This window comes from Bufo bufo, chromosome 5 (genome assembly GCF_905171765.1).
Source record: "Bufo bufo chromosome 5, aBufBuf1.1, whole genome shotgun sequence".
Classification (NCBI taxonomy): Eukaryota; Metazoa; Chordata; class Amphibia; order Anura; family Bufonidae; genus Bufo; species Bufo bufo.
This window is the reverse complement of record NC_053393.1, coordinates 64813143-64836407: the sequence shown is the minus strand read 5'-3', so window position 1 is coordinate 64836407 and position 23265 is coordinate 64813143.

Sequence of the window (23265 nt, the reverse complement as noted above, 5' to 3'; positions counted from 1 at the left end):
CAAAAAAAAATAGGCCTCACATTTCTACTCAACCAAATCTGTACTGTTTTAGCTGGTCAAATTATTTGTAGTGACCGTAAAAGCACAGTTTTTGTTCTGGGTTGAAAAACTATTCCCAAATTTGCCATTCTCAAAATAAGTAGTTTATGCTATATCAGGCCTACTTGAAATCTATCCCAAAAAGGATATCTTAGATTCAAGGTGCTGATAGTGTCATTCAGAAAAACTTAACACACACGCTACCGTGCAGATACAAGTCTAATTCTGTGATTAAACGTATACCTGTCACACAGCGCAAAAAAAAAATAGGCCTCACATTTCTATTCAACCAAATCTGTACTGTTTTAGCTGGTCAAGTTATTTGTAGTGACCGTAAAAGCACAGTTTTTGTTCTGGGTTGAAAAACTATTCCAAAATTTGCAATTCTCAAAATAAGTAGTTTATGCTATATATATCAGGCCTACTTGAAATCTATCCCAAAAAGGATATCTTAGATTCAAGGTGCTGATAGTGTCATTCAGAAAAACTTAACACACATGCTACCGTGCAGATACAAGTCTAATTCTGTGATTAAACGTATACCTGTCACACAGCGCAAAAAAAAATAGGCCTCACATTTCTATTCAACCAAATCTGTACTGTTTTAGCTGGTCAAATTATTTGTAGTGACCGTAAAAGCACAGTTTTTGTTCTGGGTTGAAAAACTATTCCCAAATTTGCCATTCTCAAAATAAGTAGTTTATGCTATATCAGGCCTACTTGAAATCTATCCCAAAAAGGATATCTTAGATTCAAGGTGCTGATAGTGTCATTCAGAAAAACTTAACACACATGCTACCGTGCAGATACAAGTCTAATTCTGTGATTAAACGTATACCTGTCACACAGCGCAAAAAAAATAGGCCTCACATTTCTATTCAACCAAATCTGTACTGTTTTAGCTGGTCAAATTATTTGTAGTGACCGTAAAAGCACAGTTTTTGTTCTGGGTTGAAAAACTATTCCCAAATGTGCCATTCTCAAAATAAGTAGTTTATGCTATATCAGGCCTACTTGAAATCTATCCCAAAAAGGATATCTTAGATTCAAGGTGCTGATAGTGTCATTCAGAAAAACTTAACACACACGCTACCGTGCAGATACAAGTCTAATTCTGTGATTAAACGTATACCTGTCACACAGCGCAAAAAAAAATAGGCCTCACATTTCTATTCAACCAAATCTGTACTGTTTTAGCTGGTCAAATTATTTGTAGTGACCGTAAAAGCACAGTTTTTGTTCTGGGTTGAAAAACTATTCCCAAATTTGCCATTCTAAAAATTGTGGTGAACGGGAACAATGACGAAAACATCTAATAAGGGACGCGGACGTGGACATGGTCGTGGTGGTGTTAGTGGACCCTCTGGTGCTGGGAGAGGACGTGGCCGTTCTGCCACAGCCACACGTCCTAGTGAACCAACTACCTCAGGTCCCAGCATTTTTTACAGCGATATTTGGTGGGGCCCAATGCCGTTCTAAGGATGGTAAGGCCTGAGCAGGTACAGGCATTAGTCAATTGGGTGGCCGACAGTGGATCCAGCACGTTCACATTATCTCCCACCCAGTCTTCTGCAGAAAGCGCACAGATGGCGCCTGAAAACCAAGCCCATCAGTCTGTCACATCACCCCCATGCATATCAGGGAAACTGTCTGAGCCTCAAGTTATGCAGCAGTCTCTTATGCTGTTTGAAGACTCTGCTGCCAGGGTTTCCCAAGGGCATCCACCTAGCCCTTCCCCAGGGGTGGAAGAGATAGAATGCACTAACGCACAACCACTTATGTTTCCTGATGATGAGGACATGGGAATACCACCTCAGCACGTCTCTGATGATGACGAAACACAGGTGCCAACTGCTGCGTCTTTCTGCAGTGTGCAGACTGAACAGGAGGTCAGGGATCAAGACTGGGTGGAAGACGATGCAGGGGACGATGAGGTCCTAGACCCCACATGGAATGAAGGTCTTGCCACTGACTTTCACAGTTCGGAGGAAGAGGCAGTGGTGAGACCGAGCTAACAGCGTAGCAAAAGAGGGAGCAGTGGGCAAAATCAAAACACCCGCCGCCAAGAGACTCCGCCTGCTACTGACCGCCGCCATCTGGGACCGAGCACCCCAAAGGCAGCTTCAAGGAGTTCCCTGGCATGGCACTTCTTCAAACAATGTGCTGACGACAAGACCCGAGTGGTTTGCACGCTGTGCCATCAGAGCCTGAAGCGAGGCATTAACGTTCTGAACCTTAGCACAACCTGCATGACCAGGCACCTGCATGCAAAGCATGAACTGCAGTGGAGTAAACACCTTAAAAACAAGGAAGTAACTCAGGCTCCCCCTGCTACCTCTTCTGCTGCTGCCGCCTCGGCCTCTTCTGCTGCTGCCGCCGCCTCGGCCTCTTCCTCCGCCTCTGGAGGAACGTTGGCACCTGCCGCCCATCAAACATGGGATGTACCACCAACACCACCACCTGCGTCACCAAGCATCTCAACCATGTCACACGGCAGCGTTCAGCTCTCCATCTCACAAACATTTGAGCGTAAATTCCCACCTAGCCACCCTCGATCCCTGGCCCTGAATGCCAGCATTTCTAAACTACTGGCCTATGAAATGCTGTCATTCAGGCTGGTGGACACAGACAGCTTCAAACAGCTCATGTCGCTTGCTGTCCCACAGTATGTTGTTCCCAGCCGGCACTACTTCTCCAAGAGAGCCGTGCCTTCCCTGCACAACCAAGTGTCCGATAAAATCAAGTGTGCACTGCGCAACGCCATCTGTGGCAAGGTCCACCTAACCACAGATACGTGGACCAGTAAGCACGGCCAGGGACGCTATATCTCCCTAACTGCACACTGGGTAAATGTAGTGGCGGCTGGGCCCCAGGCGGAGAGCTGTTTGGCGCACGTCCTTCCGCCGCCAAGGATCGCAGGGCAACATTCTTTGCCTCCTGTCTCCTCCTCCTCCTACTCAGCTTCCTCCTCCTCTTCTTCCACCTGCTCATCCAGTCAGCCACACACCTTCACCACCAACTTCAGCACAGCCTGGGGTAAACGTCAGCAGGCCGTTCTGAAACTCATATGTTTGGGGGACAGGCCCCACACCGCACAGGAGTTGTGGGGGGGTATAGAACAACAGACCGACGAGTGGTTGCTGCCGGTGAGCCTCAAGCCCGGCCTGGTGGTGTGCGATAATGGGCGAAATCTCGTTGCAGCTCTGGGACTAGCCGGTTTGACGCACATCCCTTGCCTGGAGCATGTGCTGAATTTGGTGGTGCAGAAGTTCATTCGCAACTACCCCGACATGTCAGAGCTGCTGCATAAAGTGTGGTCCGTCTGTGCGCGCTTCCGGCGTTCACACCCTGCTGCTGCTGCACGCCTGTCTGCGCTACAGCGTAACTTCGGCCTTCCCACTCACCGCCTCATATGCGATGTGCCCACCAGGTGGAACTCCACCTTGCACATGCTGGACAGACTGTGCGAGCAGCAGCAGGACATAGTGGAGTTTCAGCTGCAGCACGCACGGGTCAGTCGCACTGCAGAACAGCACCACTTCACCACCAATGACTGGGCCTCCTTGAGAGATCTGTGTGCCCTGTTGCGCTGTTTCGAGTACTCCACCAACATGGCCAGTGGCGATGACGCCGTTATCAGCGTTACAATACCACTTCTATGTCTCCTTGAGAAAACACTTAGGGCGATGATGGAAGAGGAGGTGGCCCAGGAGGAAGAGGAGGAAGAGGGGTCATTTTTAGCACTTTCAGGCCAGTCTCTTCGAAGTGACTCAGAGGGAGGTTTTTTGCAACAGCAGAGGCCAGGTACAAATGTGGCCAGACAGGGCCCACTACTGGAGGACGAGGAGGACGAGGATGAGGAGGAGGTGGAGGAGGATGAGGATGAAGCATGTTCACAGCGGGGTGGCACCCAAAGCAGCTCGGGCCCATCACTGGTGCGTGGCTGGGGGGAAACACAGGACGATGACGATACGCCTCCCACAGAGGACAGCTTGTCCTTACCTCTGGGCAGCCTGGCACACATGAGCGACTACATGCTGCAGTGCCTGCGCAACGACAGCAGAGTTGCCCACATTTTAACGTGTGCGGACTACTGGGCTGCCACCCTGCTGGATCCCCGGTACAAAGACAATGTGCCCACCTTACTTCCTACACTGGAGCGTGATAGGAAGATGCGCGAGTACAGTCGCACGTTGGTAGACGCGCTACTGAGAGCATTCCCAAATGTCACAGGGGAACCAGTGGAAGCCCAAGGCGAAGGCAGAGGAGGAGCAAGAGGTCGCCAACGCAGCTGTGTCACGGCCAGCTCCTCTGAGGGCAGGGTTAGCATGGCAGAGATGTGGAAAAGTTTTGTCACCACGCCACAGCTAACTGCACCACCACCTGATACGGAACGTGTTAGCAGGAGGCAACATTTCACTAACATGGTGGAACAGTACCTGTGCACACCCCTCCACGTACTGACTGATGGTTCGGCCCCAATTAACTTCTGGGTCTCCAAATTGTCCACGTGGCCAGAGCTAGCCTTTTATGCCTTGGAGGTGCTGGCCTGCCCATCGGCCAGCGTTTTGTCTGAACGTGTATTCAGCACGGCAGGGGGCGTCATTACAGACAAACGCAGCCGCCTGTCTACAGCCAATGTGGACAAGCTGACATTCATAAAAATGAACCAGGCATGGATCCCACAGGACCTGTCCATCCCTTGTGCAGATTAGATATTAACTACCTCCCCTTAACAATATATTATTCTACTCCAGGGCACTTCCTCATTCAATCCTATTTTTATTTTCATTTTACCATTATATTGCGGGGCAACCCAAAGTTGAATGAACCTCTCCTCTGTCTGGGTGCCTGGGCCTAAATGTGTGACAGTGGCCTGTTCCAGTGGTGGGTGACGTGAAGCCTGATTCTCTGCTATGACATGAAGACTGATTCTGCGCTGACATAAGGCCAGATTCTCTGTTACGGGACCTCTCTCCTCTGCCTGGGTGCCTGGGCCTAAATGTGTGACAGTGGCCTGTTCCAGTGGTGGGTGACGTGAAGCCTGATTCTCTGCTATGACATGAAGACTGATTCTGCGCTGACATAAGGCCAGATTCTCTGTTACGGGACCTCTCTCCTCTGCCTGGGTGCCTGGGCCTAAATATGTGACAGTGGCCTGTTCCAGTGGTGGGTGACGTGAAGCCTGATTCTCTGCTATGACATGAAGACAGATTCTGTGCTGACAGACATAAGGCCAGATTCTCTGTTATGGGACCTCTCTCCTCTGCCTGGGTGCCTGGGCCTAAATGTGTGACAGTGGCCTGTTCCAGTGGTGGGTGACGTGAAGCCTGATTCTTTGCTATGACATGAAGACAGATTCTGTGCTGACATAAGGCCAGATTCTCTGTTACGGGACCTCTCTCCTCTGCCTGGGTGCCTGGGCCTAAATGTGTGACAGTGGCCTGTTCCAGTGGTGGGTGATGTGAAGCCTGATTCTCTGCTATGACATGAAGACTGATTCTGCGCTGACATAAGGCCAGATTCTCTGTTACGGGACCTCTCTCCTCTGCCTGGGTGCCTGGCCTAAATATGTGACAGTGGCCTGTTCCAGTGGTGGGTGACGTGAAGCCTGATTCTCTGCTATGACATGAAGACTGATTCTGCGCTGACATAAGGCCAGATTCTCTGTTACGGGACCTCTCTCCTCTGTCTGGGTGCCGGGGCCTAAATGTGTGACAGTGGCCTGTTCCAGTGGTGGGTGACGTGAAGCCTGATTCTCTGCTATGACATGAAGACTGATTCTGCGCTGACATAAGGCCAGATTCTCTGTTACGGGACCTCTCTCCTCTGTCTGGGTGCCGGGGCCTAAATGTGTGACAGTGGCCTGTTCCAGTGGTGGGTGACGTGAAGCCTGATTCTCTGCTATGACATGAAGACTGATTCTGCGCTGACATAAGGCCAGATTCTCTGTTACGGGACCTCTCTCCTCTGTCTGGGTGCCGGGGCTTAAATGTGTGACAGTGGCCTGTTCCAGTGGTGGGTGACGTGAAGCCTGATTCTCTGCTATGACATGAAGACTGATTCTGTGCTGACATGAAGCCAGATTCTCTGCTATGGCATGAAGAGACTGATTCTCTGCTGACATGAAGCCAGATTCTTTGCTATGGCATGAAGAGACTGATTCTCTGCTGACGTGAAGCCAGATTCTCTGCTATGGGACCTCTGTCCAATTGATATTGGTTAATTTTTATTTTTTTAATTTTTATTTTAATTCATTTCCCTATCCACATTTGTTTGCAGGGGATTTACCTACATGTTGCTGCTTTTTGCAGCCCTCTAGCTCTTTCCTGGGCTGTTTTCAGCCTTTTTAGTGCCCAAAAGTTCGGGTCCCCATTGACTTCGGCCGAACTTCTCGAACCCGAACATCCAGGTGTTCGCTCAACTCTATTTGGTACCCCAAAATGCGTCTGGTGGAAAGAACATATACCTGCATATCCCATGACAACAGCGAATACTAAATAACAATTTTTATATAGAAGCGCTTCTAACAAATTTACCATCTCCTTGGAAACCAGTACACAGCACTGGGAAAGACCGGCACAAGAACACGTGGGACGCTGAAAGCGGTGAGGTCACACCCACATGACAACCCAGCAAGGAAATGCCAAAAGGGAAATCGATGTCCACACGAGCGGCAGTAACCCACGATGACGCCATAGGATACAGGTAACAAGCATTTGGAGTATTGAGTGCACTGCCATGTGGGACGCCACAACTGGTGCAAAACCCATCTGCTTGTAAGAGACATGTATGTGTGTTTTGTACAGACTACCAGAAGAATCTCTCAGAATTTTATAGATGCATTTAATTTACTGCGGGGGAGTAAAATAGACTTGCTGTGGGGTAACCAATCACAGTAGCTCCTGTGCACTCCTGTAGATAAAAGGGACCACAGCTGTCTATGTGAGACCCCGCTAGTTACTCAAAGGAATCAATATCTGGGAGCATTGCTGATAAAGGGGATTACAATCTTGTATGATACAAGCTCTGGTATTCACTTACGCAAAATCCCGCTGCTCCAGGGGAAACAGCACTTTGAACCAACTTTTTGTGTGAAACCCTTATTAACTTGCTAAAATAATTTTTGGTGGATGTCCCCAGATATTGATAAAACTGCTTATTGCTTTTAAGATTTTATCTGTTCGTTTTGAGGAAGATATAATCAAATGAGAGACTCTTTGCCTAAAAGCCATTTTTATTAGAGTTTTCCATATTCTTCCTCTCCTCCCTATTTTATTTGTATTTTAGTCTATTTGTATTTTAGTCACAATAAAATAGCAATATTTACTATTCCTCATCTCTGCGCGAAACCGCATGTAGAGTGCCTATCTGCACAATATTAATATCTTTTTTTTCTTGTCCATTAGTAGGTGCATGACAGTCAGACAACCCACCAGTAAGCTAAGGTCTACCTATTGTTAGGTAGTGATTTTCTCTAGCTATGTGATTCAAAGGACAAATACACAGTAAACCTAAAAGTCTCTTTTCTAGGGCTCAATAAAATGTAGATTTTCTTTAAACACTGCATGTTAGGCAAGCGTCTAAACCACTGAACTATAGCTTTAGAGAGCCGACTTAAGGATTTTCTTTATCTGTGTGATTGAGCAGATTAAAAGTACAATGAAGCTAAAAGTCAATGCGACACTGACTAGGGAGAAGAGTCAGACATCAGGGTCACACATCACTTGAATTTGTCTCTATTCTATGGCTCAATAATTTTTTTATTTTTTTTTAAGACTGATAGGGGTTGTGGACCGAAGAACAAAGCCTGTGTGGCAAGCATCTAAGCCACTAAACTATAGCTTCAGACAGCAAACTGAAGGATTTTCTTGGTTGTGTGATTTATCATACAAATACAAAATATATCTATAACTCATTTTCACTTTGACCCTGACCTATGAAGATGATAAGTCAAACTCAGATGTCAGAGTCAAATATCAAAGTCAGAGTCAGGTGTGAGGTGTAAGGGTCAGGTGTCATGGTCAGTGTCAGGTGTCAGAGTCAGGTGTCAGGGTCCGATGGCAGTGTCAGAGGTCAGGGTCAGGTGTCAGTGTCAGATGTCAGGGTCAGGTGTCACACTGGCATTATTCTGACAATGATATTTGACCATGTCCTAAAATGAACACTGTACATGTTAGAGTTAGAGGCAGGGGCAGACAGGGAACTTCTGTCACCAGAATTAACCCTATTAAACTAGCTGACATTAGCGATGTGCTAATGTCAGCTGAACCTAGCTAGCCTATTCCTACTTTTATCTATGCCCCCGTTACTCCGGAAATATAACATTTATAATATGCTTATTAGCCTCTAGGTGCAGGGGGGAATTTCCCCTGCCCTTAGAGGCTCCATTCTCCCACCTCTGGCCACTCCCTGCTATACTAGATTGACAGGGCCAGGCAGCCTTCACTTCCAACTGCCGGCCCTGTGCACTGGGGAAATCTTGCGCCGTTCAGTATTCAGCGCAGGCGCAGTGAGGAAAGCGGTACCCTTCACTCACTGCGCCTGCGCCGAATACTAAACGGGACGGCACAGGCGCAAGATTTACACGGCAGACAGGGTTGGCAGTAGGAGAACAACGCTGCCTGGCCCGGTCAAACTGGAAGTTTCATGGATTTTGACTGCCCACAATGCAAATGAGTGACATTAAGCTGGTTTTTTGGTGAGCTTAATGTGGCTTAACGTACAAAAAACAACTCAGATGTTAACCAATTTCCCCCAAACTTCCCATCCTACTAGATTCTCTCTATGCCAACATATTCTGAAGATTTGGGGTCATTTGATAAAACATACTAAAAGTTATTTACATAAAACTATTTTATTCCCTTTTGAAAACATTTAGCTTACTGTAAAAAGATCTTAATGTACCATAATGTGCCTAAACCTCAATAAATTGCCTTGAAACTTTGCACAACCTAAGATCCCAGCTTCCCAAACCTATCCTGGAAGTTTCATAGATTTTGGTTACCCACAAGGCAAATGAGTGACATTAAGCTTGTTTTTTGGGGAGCTTAATGTAGCTTAACGGTTAAAAAACAACTTAGAGATGTTGTTAACCGATTTCCCCCAAACTTCCTATACTACAAGACTCTCTGTATGCCAACATATTCTGAAAATTTTGGGTCATTTGAGAAAACACACCAAAAGTTATTCACATTAAACTATTTTATTCCCATCCTAAAACATTTAATGTGAACAGCTTAATGTAAAAAGAGCTTAAAGGGACACTGACAGGCCCTATAAACATATTTAGTTATCGATCTATTAAAGTGTATTCCAATGATATAAGAGAACCCCCCGTCCGCATTGTAAACCATGTAAAAACAACTTTATATTCATCTGTCAATCACATTTCTTTATGCCCAAGGGGCGTTTTTTCTCATACCTTTGTGCCCAGCCGCGCCTCAACTGTCGATTCCTACCGCCGCCCAGCTCATTATTATTCACAGCGATGGGCGGCTCTTACATTCCCCGATTCTGTCAGTTCCCGCGCATGCCCAATAGAGACTTATGGGCATCGGCCTCAATCGGACCATCTGCGCATGCGCCGGCACCCTCCCAAGCCTGTAATTGAATGCGCCTGCGTCCGATCCCTCCTCCAAGGCACTCGTATCCAGCGCTTCAGAGCGCTGATGTCATCAGAAATTCAGATAGTTAATGCGCCTGCGCCGGCCAAAAAACTCTTCTCTCCGCTGACAGGATCGGGGAATGTAAGAGCCGCCCAGCGCAGTGAATAATAATGAGCTGGGCGGCTGTAGGAATCAACAGTTGAGGTGCGGCTGGGCACAAAGGTATGAGAAAAAACGCCCCTTGGGCATAAAGAAATGTGATTGACAGATGAATATAAAGTTGTTTTTACATGGTTTACAATGCGGACAGGGGGTACTCTTATATCATTGGAATACACTTTAATAGATCTATAACTAAATATGTTTATAGGGCCTGTCAGTGTCCCTATAATGTACCATAATGTACATAAATCCCAATTAATTGCCTTTAAAATTTGCACAATCTAAGTTCTCTTATTGAGTGACGTTAGGCTCGCATAGCCCCTACTACCTTTTGTGCAGCGGCTATTAGCAATATAAAGGATTATTCACAAAGCTAGCCGCAGGATAAAGCATTTAAATTATCGAATGAATCAATATGCTCCCATTTGGAGACTCATATAAATAGAGCTAGGACCACACTTTACAGAGGTGCCTTGACGGTGGCAGTGTGGCTTCTACATATTGTTGGCCAATGGTTTGTGCAACTAAAACCTCAGCTTTTAATGTATACTGTTAGACAGGGTCATTTGTTTTGTTACAGGCCAGCTGGCAGGTGTGCTGGGGATTTTTTGTGTTTTCTATTGTTGTAAGCCTTCCCATGTGCACCCTCTACCAAGGCTGTTTATACATTTATGCGGTTACCATCTTTTTCCAGGTCTTAACTCAGTCTCTGTCCAGGTTTGGTCTGAGGGTGATGCAGCATGCCAGGGCTCCCTAAGGATGATGCGGGCGTGAGCGTACTAGTGATAAGGTGCCGAGGATAGTAGTACTCACGGTTTAGTTGTCCGTGAGGCCGGCAGTGTAGTGGATGGGAAGACAGCACAAAATCTTCTGGGGCACTCTCTGTTGCAGGGAACAACAGCCAGATGGAAGTTGAGGTGCCCTTCATGGTGGTGATGTTTAGGGTGCTTGTAGCGGCTGGGCCCCTGTGTCTGTGACGCCAGCACCATTAAGTGCAAATGTTGAGAGTAGTGGTAGTAAGAATGAGGAGTCGGTAATTGTGAACCAGTTAAACATTTACTGACAATTAATAGTCTCTCTCTGGACAGTTGGTACAGTTTATCAATGGGAATCTTTTTGTAAGCATAAAAAGTTCAATGGTAATCCTATTATCAGGTAGTGGCAGTTGTCAATGAAGGAGTTTTCCCTTTTAACCCCTTAGGGAACGGGCTCATTTTCACCTTAACCGCCTCCGGACCGCCTAATGCAGGATCGGGTTCCGGAGGCGGCAGTCTCAGGCAGAGTCACGCATATACGCGTCATCTCGCGAGACGCGAGATTTCCTGTGAACGCGTGCACACAGGCGCGCGCGTTCACAGGAACTGCAGGTAAGCTAGTGGATCTACAGCCTGCCAGCGGCGATCGTTCGCTGGCAGGCTGTAGATGCAATTTTTTTAACCCCTAACAGGTATATTAGACGCTGTTTTGATAACAGCGTCTAATATACCTGCTACCTGGTCCTCTGGTGGTCCCTTTTGCTTGGATCGACCACCAGAGGACACAGGCAGCTCTGTAATAAGTAGCACCAAGCACCACACTACACTACACCACCCTCCTGTCACTTATTAACCCCTTATTAACCCCTGATCACCCCATATAGACTCCCTGATCACCCCTCTGTCATTGATCACCCCCCTGTCATTGATCACCCCCCTGTAAGGCTCCATTCAGATGTCCGTATGTGTTTTAAGGATCCACGGATCCATGGATCGGATCCGCAAAACACATACGGATGTCTGAATGGAGCCTTACAGGGGGTGATCAATGACAGGGGGGTGATCACCCCATATAGACTCCCTGATCACCCCCCGGTCATTGATCACCCCACTGTAAGGCTCCATTCAGACGTCCATATGTGTTTTACGGATCCACGGATCCATGGATCGGATCCGCAAAACACATACGGACGTCTGAATGGAACCTTACAGGGGGGTGATCAATGACAGGGGGGTGATGACCCCATATAGACTCCCTGATCACCCCCTGTCATTGATCACCTCCCTGTCATTGATCACCCCCCTGTAAGGCTCCATTCAGACGTCCGTATGTGTTTTACAGATCCACGGATCCATGGATTGGATCCGCAAAACACATACAGACGTCTGAATGGAGCCTTACAGGGGGGTGATCAATGACAGGGGGGTGATCACCCCATATAGACTCCCTGATCACCCCCCTGTGATTGATCACCCCCCTGTAAGTTGCATGACCGAGCAATAAACCGTGAAAGTAGTGTAGTGCAGAATTGTAAAAAGTGGTCTGGTCATTAAGGGTGTTTAAGCTAGGGGAGCTGAGGTGGTTAAGGACCAGGCCATTTTTTGCTAATCTGACCAGTGTCACTTTATGTGGTGATAACTTTAAAACGCTTTGACTTATCCAGGCCACATATTGTACTTCATTACACTGGTAAAATGGAGAAGAAAAAAAAACATTTTTATTTATTAAAAAATACCAAATTTTCCCAAGATTTTGAAAAATTTGCAAATTTCCAAGTTTCTATTTCTCTACTTCTATAATACATAGTAATACCTACAAAAATAGTTATTACTTTACATTCCCCATATGTCTACTTCATGTTAGGATCATTTTGGGAATGATATTTTATTTTTGGGGGACGTTACAAGGCTTAGAAGTTTAGAAGCAAATCTTGAAATTTCTCATAAATTTTCAAAAACCCACTTTTTAAGGACCAGTTCAGGTCTGAAGTCACTTTGTGAGGCTTACATAATAGAAACCACCCAAAAATTACCCCATTCTAGAAACTACACCCCTCAAGGTATTCAAAACTGATTTTACGAACTTTGTTAACCCTTTAGGTCAGGGATCTCAAACTGCGGCCCTCCAGCTGTTGCAAAACTACAACTCCCACAATGCCCGGATAGCCTACAGGTATCAGCCTACAGCAGGGCATTGTGGGAGTTGTAGTTTTGCAACAGCTGGAGGGCCGCAGTTTGAGATGCCTGCTTTCGAACACCTGGATGTTCGGGTTCGAGAAGTTCGGCCGAACTTCCGGAAATGTTCGGGTTCGGGATCCGAACTCGACCCGAACTTCGCCCCGAACCCGAACCCCATTGAAGTCAATGGGGACCCGAACTTTTCGGCACTAAAAAGACTGTAAAACAGCCCAGGAAAGGGCTAGAGGGCTGCAAAAGGCAGCAAAATGTAGGTAAATCCCCTGCAAACAAATGTGGATAGGGAAATGAATTAAAATAAAAATAAAATAAATAAAAATTAACCAATATCAATTGGAGAGAGGTCCCATAGCAGAGAATCAGGCTTCATGTCACCCACCACTGGAACAGGCCACTGTCAGATATTTAGGCCCCCGGCACCCAGACAGAGGAGAGAGGTCCCATAACAGAGAATCAGGCTTCATGTCACCCACCACTGGAACAGGCCACTGTCAGATATTTAGGCCCCGGCACCTAGAAGGGGGGGGGGGGCCATTACAGAGAATCAGGCTTCATGTCACCCACCACTGGAACAGGCCATTGTCAGATATTTAGGCCCCGGCACCCAGACAGAGGAGAGAGGTCCCATTGCAGAGAATCAGGCTTCATGTCACCCACCACTGGAACAGGCCACTGTCAGATATTTAGGACCCGGCACCCAGAAAGAGGAGAGAGGTCCCATAGCAGAGAATCAGACTTCATGTCATAGCAGAGAATCAGGCTTCATGTCACCCACCACTGGAACAGGCCACTGTCAGATATTTAGGCCCCGGCACCCAGACAGAGGAGAGAGGTCCCATTGCAGAGAATCAGGCTTCATGTCATAGTAGAGAATCAGGCTTCATATCATAGCAGAGAATCAGGCTTCACGTCACCCACCACTGGAACAGGCCATTGTCAGATATTTAGGCCCCGGCACCCAGACAGTGGAGAGAGGTCCCATTGCAGAGATTTAGGGTTCATGTCACCCACCACTGGAACAGGCCACTGTCAGATATTTAGGCCCCGGCACCTAGACAGAGGAGAGAGGTCCCATAGCAGAGAATCAGGCTTCATGTCATAGCAGAGAATCAGGCTTTATGTCACCCGCCACTGGAACAGGCCACTGTCAGATATTTAGGCCCCGGCACCCAGACAGAGGAGAGAGGTCCCATTGCAGAGAATCAGGCTTCATGCCATTGCAGAGAATCAGGCTTCATGTCACCCACCACTGGAACAGGCCACTGTCAGATATTTAGGCCCCGGCACCCAGACCGAGGAGAAAGGTCCCATTGCAGAGAATCAGGCTTCATGTCACCCACCACTGGAACAGGCCACTGTCAGATATTTAGGCCTCAGCACCCAGACAGAGGAGAGGTTCAATCAATTTTGGGTTGCCCTGCAATATAATGGTAAAATAAAAAAAAAGAGGATTGAATGAAGTGCCCTGGAGTACAAAAATATATTGTTAAGGGGAGGTAGTTATAAATGTCTAATCTGCACAAGGGATGGACAGGTCCTGTGGGATCCATGCCTGGTTCATTTTTATGAACGTCAGCTTGTCCACATTGGCTGTGGATAGGCGGCTGCGTTTGTCTGTAATGACGCCCCCTGCTGTGCTGAATACACGTTCAGACAAAACGCTGGCCGCCGGGCAGGCCAGCACCTCCAAGGCATAAAAGGCTAGCTCTGGCCACGTGGACAATTTGGAGACCCAGAAGTTGAATGGGGCTGAACCATCAGTCAGTACGTGGAGGGGTGTGCACACGTACTGTTCCACCATGTTAGTGAAATGCTGCCTCCTGCTAACACGTTCCATATCAGGTGGTGGTGCATTTAGCTGTGGCGTGGTGACAAAACTTTTCTACATCTCTGCCATGCTAACCCTGCCCTCAGAGGAGCTGGCCGTGACACAGCTGCATTGGCGACCTCTTGCTCCTCCTCTGCCTTCGCCTTGGGCTTCCACTTGTTCTCCTGTGACATCTGGGAATGCTCTCAGTAGGGCGTCTACCAACGTGCGCTTGTACTTGCGCATCTTCCTATCACGCTCCAGTGCAGGAAGTAAGGTGGGCACATTGTCTTTGTACCGGGGATCCAGCAGGGTGGCAACCCAGTAGTCAGCACACGTTAAAATGTGGGCAACTCTGCTGTCGTTGCGCAGGCACTGCAGCATGTAGTCGCTCATGTGTATCAGGCTGTCCAGAGGTAAGGACAAGCTGTCCTCTGTGGGAGGCGTATCGTCATCGTCCTGCATTTCCCCCAGGCCACGCACCAGTGATGGGCCTGAGCTGCGTTGGGTGCCACCCCACTGTGAACATGCTTCATCCTCATCCTCCTCCACCTCCTCCTCATCCTCGTCCTCCAGTAGTGGGCCCTGTCTGGCCACATTTGTACCCGGCCTCTGCTGTTACAAAAAACCTCCCTCTGAGTCACTTCTAAGAGACTGGCCTGAAAGTGCTAAAAATGACCCCTCTTCCTCCTCCTCCTGGGCCACCTCCTCTTCCATCATCGCCCTAAGTGTTTTCTCAAGGAGACATAGAAGTGCTATTGTAACGCTGATAACGGCGTTATCGCCACTGGCCATGTTGGTGGAGTACTCGAAACAGCGCAACAGGGCACACAGGTCTCGCATGGAGGCCCAGTCATTGGCAGTGAAGTGGTGCTGTTCCGCAGTGCGACTGACCCGTGCGTGCTGCAGCTGAAACTCCATTATGGCCTGCTGCTGCTCGCACAGTCTGTCCAGCATGTGCAAGGTGGAGTTCCACCTGGTGGGCACGTCGCATATGAGGCGGTGAGCGGGAAGGCCGAAGTTATGCTGTAGCGCAGACAGGCGAGCAGCGGCAGGATGTGAACGCCGGAAGCGCGCACAGACGGCCCGCACTTTATGCTGCAGCTCTGACATGTCGGGGTAGTTGTCAATGAACTTCTGCACCACCAAATTCAGCACATGCGCCAGGCAAGGGATGTGCGTCAACCCAGAGCTGCGACGAGATTTCGCCCATTATCGCACACCACCAGGCCGGGTTTGAGGCTCACCGGCAGCAACCACTCGTCGGTCTGTTATTTAATACCCCGCCACAACTCCTGCGCGGTGTGGGGCCTGTCCCCCAAACATATGAATTTCAGAATGGCCTGCTGACGTTTATCCCGGGCTGTGCTGAAGTTGGTGGTGAAGGTGTGTGGCTGACTGGATGAGCAGGTGGACGAAGAGGAGGAGGAAGCCGAGTAGGAGGAGGAGGCTACAGGAGGCAAAGAATGTTGCCCTGCAATCCTTGGCGGCGGAAGGACGTGCGCCAAACTGCTCTCCGCCTGGGGCCCAGCCGCCACTACATTTACCCAGTGTGCAGTTAGGGAGATATAGCGTCCCTGGCCGTGCTTACTGGTCCACGTGTCTGTGGTTAGGTGGACCTTGCCACAGATGGCGTTGCGCAGTGCACACTTGATTTTATCAGATACTTGGTTGTGCAGGGAAGGCACGGCTCTCTTGGAGAAGTTGTGGCGGCTGGGAACAACATACTGTGGGACAGCAAGCGACATGAGCTGTTTGAAGCTGTCTGTGTCCACAAGCCTGAATGACAGCATTTCATAAGCCAGTAGTTTAGAAATGCTGGCATTCAGGGCCAGGGATTGAGGGTGGCTAGGTGGGAATTTACGCTTTCTCTCAAATGTTTGTGAGATGGAGAGCTGAACGCTGCCGTGTGACATGGTTGAGATGCTTGGTGACGGAGGTGGTGGTGTTGGTGCTACATCCTCTGTTTGCTGGGCGGCAGGTGCCAACGTTCCTCCAGAGGCGGAGGCAGCAGCAGAAGAGGTAGCAGGGGGAGCCTGAGTAAGTTCCTTGTTTTTAAGGTGTTTACTCCACTGCAGTTCATGCTTTGCATGCAGGTGCCTGGTCATGCAGGTTGTGCTAAGGTTCAGAACGTTAATGCCTCGATTCAGGCTCTGATGGCACAGTGTGCAAACCACTCAGGTCTTGTCGTCAGCACATTGTTTGAAGAACTGCCACGTCAGGGAACTCCTTGAAGCTGCCTTTGGGGTGCTCGGTCCCAGATGGCGGTGGCCAGTAGCAGGCGGACTCTCTTGGCGGCGGGTGTTCTGCTTTTGCCCACTGCTCCCTCTTTTGCTACGCTGTTGACTCGGTCTCACCACTGCCTCTTCCTCCGAACTCTGAAAGTCAGTGGCACGACCTTCATTCCATGTGGGGTCTAGGACCTCATCGTCCCCTGCATAGTCTTCCACCCAGTCTAACGCTCCTGGCGATTATGGAAGAGGATGTGGCACAGGAGGAGGAGGAGGAAGAGCGATCATTTCGTAGGGTTTCCGGCCAGTCATTCCCGTGGCTCCGAAGGTCGGTTCCTGCACCCACAAACCCAAGGTACACAATTGTCCAGCCAGGCCACAGTTCTGGAGGATGACGAGGTGGAGGATGAGGAGGAGGAGGAGATGGAGGAGGAGGAACCATGTTCACAACAGGGTGGCACCCAGACCAGCTCATGGCCATCACTGGTGCTTGGATGGGGGGATACAGTGGACACAGACGATACACCTCCCACAGAGGACAGCTTTTCGTTGCCTCTGGGCAGCCTGGCACACATGAGCGATTACATGCTGCAGTGTCTCCGCAACGACCGCCGAGTTGCCCACATTCTAACTTGTGCTGATTACTGGGTGGCCACGCTGATGGATCACCATTACAAGGACAACGTACCATCCTTAATTCCGTCACTGGAGTGTGATCGTAAGATGCGCGAGTACAAGCGCACGCTGGTAGACGCGCTGCTGGTGGCATTCCCACCTGACAGCGGGGGCACAGTGGAAGCACAAGACGAAGGCAGAGGAAGAGGTCGCCAACGCAGCTGGGGCACCGCCAGCATCTTAGAAGGCAGGGTTAGCATGGCGAAATGTGGAAAAGCTTTGTCAGCACGCCACAACAACCAGCACCACCAGCTGATATGGAACGTCTTAGCAGGAGGCAGCATTTCACCAACATGGTGGAGCAGTATGTGTGCACACGCCTACACGTACTGAATGACGGGTCTGCCCCCTTCAACTTCTGGGTCTCCAAATTGGGCACATGGCCTGAGCTTGCCCTTTACTCCTTGGAGGTGCTGGCCTGCCCTGCAGCCAGTTAATTATCTGAACGTGTGTTTAGCACGGCAGGGGGCGTCATCGCAGACAAGCACAGCCGCCTGTCCACAGCCAATGTGGACAAGCTCATGTTCATTAAAATGAACCAGGCATGGATCCCTCAGGACTTGTCCGTACCTTGTGCAGAATAGACATGTATACCGGCACTAAGCAGCCATTGTTATACTGCAGCGCAATTGCTCATATTTCACACTCTTTTGGAGTGTACCTTAATTTTACAAAATTAAATTAAAACCAAAAACCTGTGTTGGCTATCTCGTCCTCCTCCACCGCCGCTTCCACCTACCCTGCTACGTCCACCGCCTCCTCAAACTCCTACTCCATATGGAACTCCAAATAATTTTTTTTGTACGTGTTTTATTTTATATAATTTCATACTACTTTGTCAGTTACATTTTCTGTTGAAATTCAACAATTTCTGAGTGTGAAGTACCACTGCTATACCTAGTAGACAGGTTAAACAATAAAACAATTTGTCTGTTACATTTTATGGTGAAATTCACCAATCTTTGGGTGTATAGTACCACTGCTATACCTAGTAGGCCGGTTAACAAAAAAATATATTTGTCAGTTACATTTTCTGGTGAAATTCAGCAATTTTTTGGTGTGATGTACCACTGCTAATACCTATTAGACCGGTAAAAGTAAAAAAAAAACATTTGTCAGTTACATTTTATGGTCAAATTCACCAATTTTTGGGTGTAATATACCCCTCCTCTACCTAGTTGACAGCTTAAAAAATTTCAATAATTTTTATTTTACATTTTCGGGTGACAATAAATAATAGTTTTCTGTCATAGACCCCTGCTCTACCAAGTAGACAGGTTAATTAATTTCTGTAATTTTTCTGTTACATTCTTGGGTTGACATTATACAATTTAAGACGTGAATAAACCCCTGCTCTGCATAGGTGACAGGGAATAAAATTTCTGAAATGCTTCTTTAATTGATGCGCGCCACCTCCTTTGATTCAGTGCTTAAACTTAAACAAGTTGTACCACATTTAAGCTTCAATACTTTGTCCCACATTTCCGCTATACTCTTTTGGCCAACATTAGCGCCTCAATAGCTTTTCCCACAATTCCGCATGACTCTTTTGGCCTCCATTTGGGCTTCTGTAATTTGTCCCACATTTGCGCCTCAATAGCTTTTCCCACATTTCTTCTTGATCCCCAATTTTTTTTATAAATTTATCTCCCTTAAATTTGGTCTCTTTTTCTCACGCTCCCTCTCTGGCCTGGAACTCTGATTTCCCCGCCACCCGTAATCACCATTGTAGGCGCATAAAAGAACATCGAAAGTTGATAGAGCAGGTATCAAATTGGATCGTGAACATCACGGGGACGTGCGACATGGTGGGGCAGTAAGTATGCACACGCCTACACAAACTAACTAACAGGGGTCAGCCCCTGCAACTTCTGGGTCTCCAAATTGGGCACATGGCCTGAGCTTGCCCTTTACGCCTTGGCGGTGCTGGTCTGCCCTGCAGCCGGTGTATTGTCTGAACGTGTGTTTAGCACGACTGGAGGGTTATATTTCTCAATGTTCTGGGGTGTACCCTAATTTAAAAAAATAAAAATAAATTTTAAAACAAAAAGCAGTGTAGGCTACCTCCTCCTCCTCCACCGCCACTTCCACCTACACCGCCACATCCACCACCTCCTCAACCTCCTACTCCATATGGACCTGGTCCTCCTAGATCAAGATTATTATTTTTATTTTTACGTATTTTATGTTATTTAAAGTCATTTCCCTATCCACATTTGTTTGCAGAGCACTTGCCATGCTCTTAGCCACATTTTGACGACATTTGCACCCCTTTAGCCCTTTCCATGACATTTTTGCAGCCATTTTAGTGCTCAAAAGTTTGGGTCCCCATTGACTTCAATGGGGTTCGGGTTCGGGGTCAAGTTCGGGTCCCGAACTCGAACTTTTTTCCGAAGTTCGGCCGAACCCGTCGAACCGAACATCCAGGTGTCCGCTCAACTCTAATCAAGACCCAAAAAAAGATATATTAAAGATTCAGACACCACGAAGACTAATTACTGAAAATCCGGATCAAATTAAGTTGAACTTTCTGGAGTATTTTTCAGAAATGTATCAATCAGACAAAAACATCCTTAAAGAGAAGATGGAGGTTTATTTAGACTCGATCACTTTTCTGAGGATTTTAGAAGAACAGCGGAAGGCCCTTGAGAGAGATATAACCCTTCAGGAGTTAGAGGATGCTCTCCGGGCCTGTGTGGGGAATTCCTCACCTGGCTTAGATGGCCTTCCTTACGAGTACTATAGGAAGTATCGGGAAGTTACTCTGCCATATCTACTGGGAGTTTTTCTGGATTCTTTTGGAGATTATAAACTTCCTGAATCTATGACAGAAGCAGTATTCATATTAAACCCAAAAAAAGGTAATGACCCATTAGATATGGGGTTGTATAGACCCATATCGTTATTGAACACTGACATTAAATTATTGTCAAAAGTCCTTGCCACAAGGCTTGCTGGAGTTATAACAACGGTTATCCACCCTGATCAGAATGGATCAGAATCTCTCGGAAATTTATTCCAAATAAGGGCACCCACTACAATCTCCATAGATTGTTTGCCAACATGCAGGTGGTAGGTGAGGGTTCCCGCTCCATCTTGTCGCTGAATGCGTCTAAAGCCTTCAACAGGGTGGAGTGGGAACTCCTCTGGAAGACTATGGGAAGGATGGGTTTTAGAGATTGTTTTATAGGTATGATTCAGCTTTTATATAAGTCTCCTGTGGCACGATTAAATATTAATAGGAATTTTACCTCCACCTTTGTGCTATCGAGGGGTACTAGGCAGGGTTGCCCACTCTCTCCATTATTATTTGACATATACACTCACCTAAAGAATTATTAGGAACACCATACTAATACGGTGTTGGACCCCCTTTTGCCTTCAGAACTGCCTTAATTCTACGTGGCATTGATTCAACAAGGTGCTGATAGCATTCTTTAGAAATGTTGGCCCATATTGATAGGATAGCATCTTGCAGTTGATAGAGATTTGAGGGATGCACATCCAGGGCACGAAGCTCCCATTCCACCACATCCCAAAGATGCTCTATTGGGTTGAGATCTGGTGACTGTGGGGGCCATTTTAGTACAGTGAACTCATTGTCATGTTCAAGAAACCAATTTGAAATGATTCGAGCTTTGCGACATGGTGCATTTTTCCAGTCTTCAACAGTCCAATTTTGGTGAGCTCGTGCAAATTGTAGCCTCTTTTTCCTATTTGTAGTGGAGATGAGTGGTACCCGGTGGGGTCTTCTGCTGTTGTAGCCCATCCGCTTCAAGGTTGTGCGTGTTGTGGCTTCACAAATGCTTTGCTGCATACCTCGGTTGTAACGAGTGCTTATTTCAGTCAACGTTGCTCTTCTATCAGCTTGAATCAGTCGGCCCATTCTCCTCTGATCTCTAGAATCCACAAGGCATTTTTGCCCACAGGACTGCCGCATACTGGATGCTTTTCCCTTTTCACACCATTCTTTGTAACCCCTAGAAATGGTTGTGCGTGAAAATCCCAGTAACTGAGAAGATTGTGAAATACTCAGACCGGCCCGTCTGGCACCAACAACCATGCCACGCTCAAAATTGCTTAAATCACCTTTCTTTCCTATTCTGACATTCAGTTTGGAGTTCAGGAGATTGTCTTGACCAGGACCACACCCCTAAATGCATTGAAGTAACTGCCATGTGATTGGTTGACTAGATAATTGCATTAATGAGAAATAGAACAGGTGTTCCTAATAATTCTTTAGGTGAGTGTATATTGAACCTTTAGCTGTCAGGGTGAGAGAGGACCCCCTAATTAAAAGGTTTGGGTTATTGGGGTAGGAACGTATATCTTTATACGCTGATGTCCTATTTTTTATAGATCATACCAATGAGACTTTGCCAAGAATAATCCAAGCAGTTAGCTCATTTTGGGAAGCTTCTGGCTTTGAAACCAATTGGTCCAAAACCAATCTGATGTTATTTGATAATTTTGAATTGTCCAGTGAGGGATCTCAGAATATGCCCAAGGTCTCGAAACTATTTGAGTATCTGGGTGTAGGAATCTCACCTAGAGTTGAATAATATACACAGTTTAATATCATTCCAGTGATCTCCAAGATAAGATCTAAGATTACAATCTGGAATAGGCTTCCTCTATGTAGAGCGGACAGAATCTCGTTGGTTAAAATGGTAATCTTGCCTCAACTGCTATATGTAATAAGAAATTCACCTATTTGGATTACTGACAAGTTCTTTAAATTAATGGAGAGACTTGTCAATGATCTAATTTGGACAAGGAAGAGAGTAAGGTTAAAACTGGAGTATATGTATAAGCCACTGGAGCGTGGAGGTTTAAATCTTCCATACTTCAAGGGCTATTTCATTGCTGCACAGTTATGTTTGTGGATTGAGTGGGAAAAAAGCTCTCTTTGTAGGTCACTGGTGGAGGGTTCCCCATATGACAACATATTTACCCTGCTAGAATCTGGTCAACTAACCATTGGGAAACAGGGGTATAGGATGACTAGAATGCTTTTTTCTAAAACGTGGACCTCTGCTAGAACTTGGTTGGGGATTAAGGGATCAGTTTCCTGTACCCCTCTTTGGCATAATGTTTATTTAAAAAATCTCTCGGAAATATCAGGTGATGTCTTCTGGAAGAAAAATAATAATATCTTATGTTACACAGGTGGTGGAAGGGGGGGATATTCCTCCCCTACTCCACCTTGTACAAAGGTGTAATTTAAGTACTCTAAGTTGGTTTAGATATTTTCAGTTACGGTCAGTATTAGGTAGGGTTAGGGAAAAAGCACGACTGATAATTGAACCTTGCACAATGATTGAAGGTATGATAGAGAATCCAAATTGTAAGGTTAAGATTGCACAATTATATAAGACATTAGTTAAGTCACGGTTTAATAAAACAGTCTCCCCTGGGCAAAAAGCATAGGGGATGGAATGTCTCAATATAGGCACGTTAGATTGGGAGAATATATTTAAAAACCTAATATTTGTTTTCACATAATTTTAATCACGTTGTAGTTCAGTTTAATATTATGCACAGACTATATATTACTCCGATGTGGCTAAATAAATGTGGGTATAGGGAAACGTCTAATTGTCCCAGATGTGACGCCCTTGACGAGGACATCTTACACATTTTTTAGTTTTGTTGTGAGATAAGTAATTATTGGAGATTAATTTCTGAAAATGAGGGAAAAAAGTGGAAGAGGATTTGACTACCCTGGAGGTTTTAGGGAATAGAGGGAGCCTGTACTTTGTAGAATTTTTTCAGTCGCTTCCTTTTTTCCC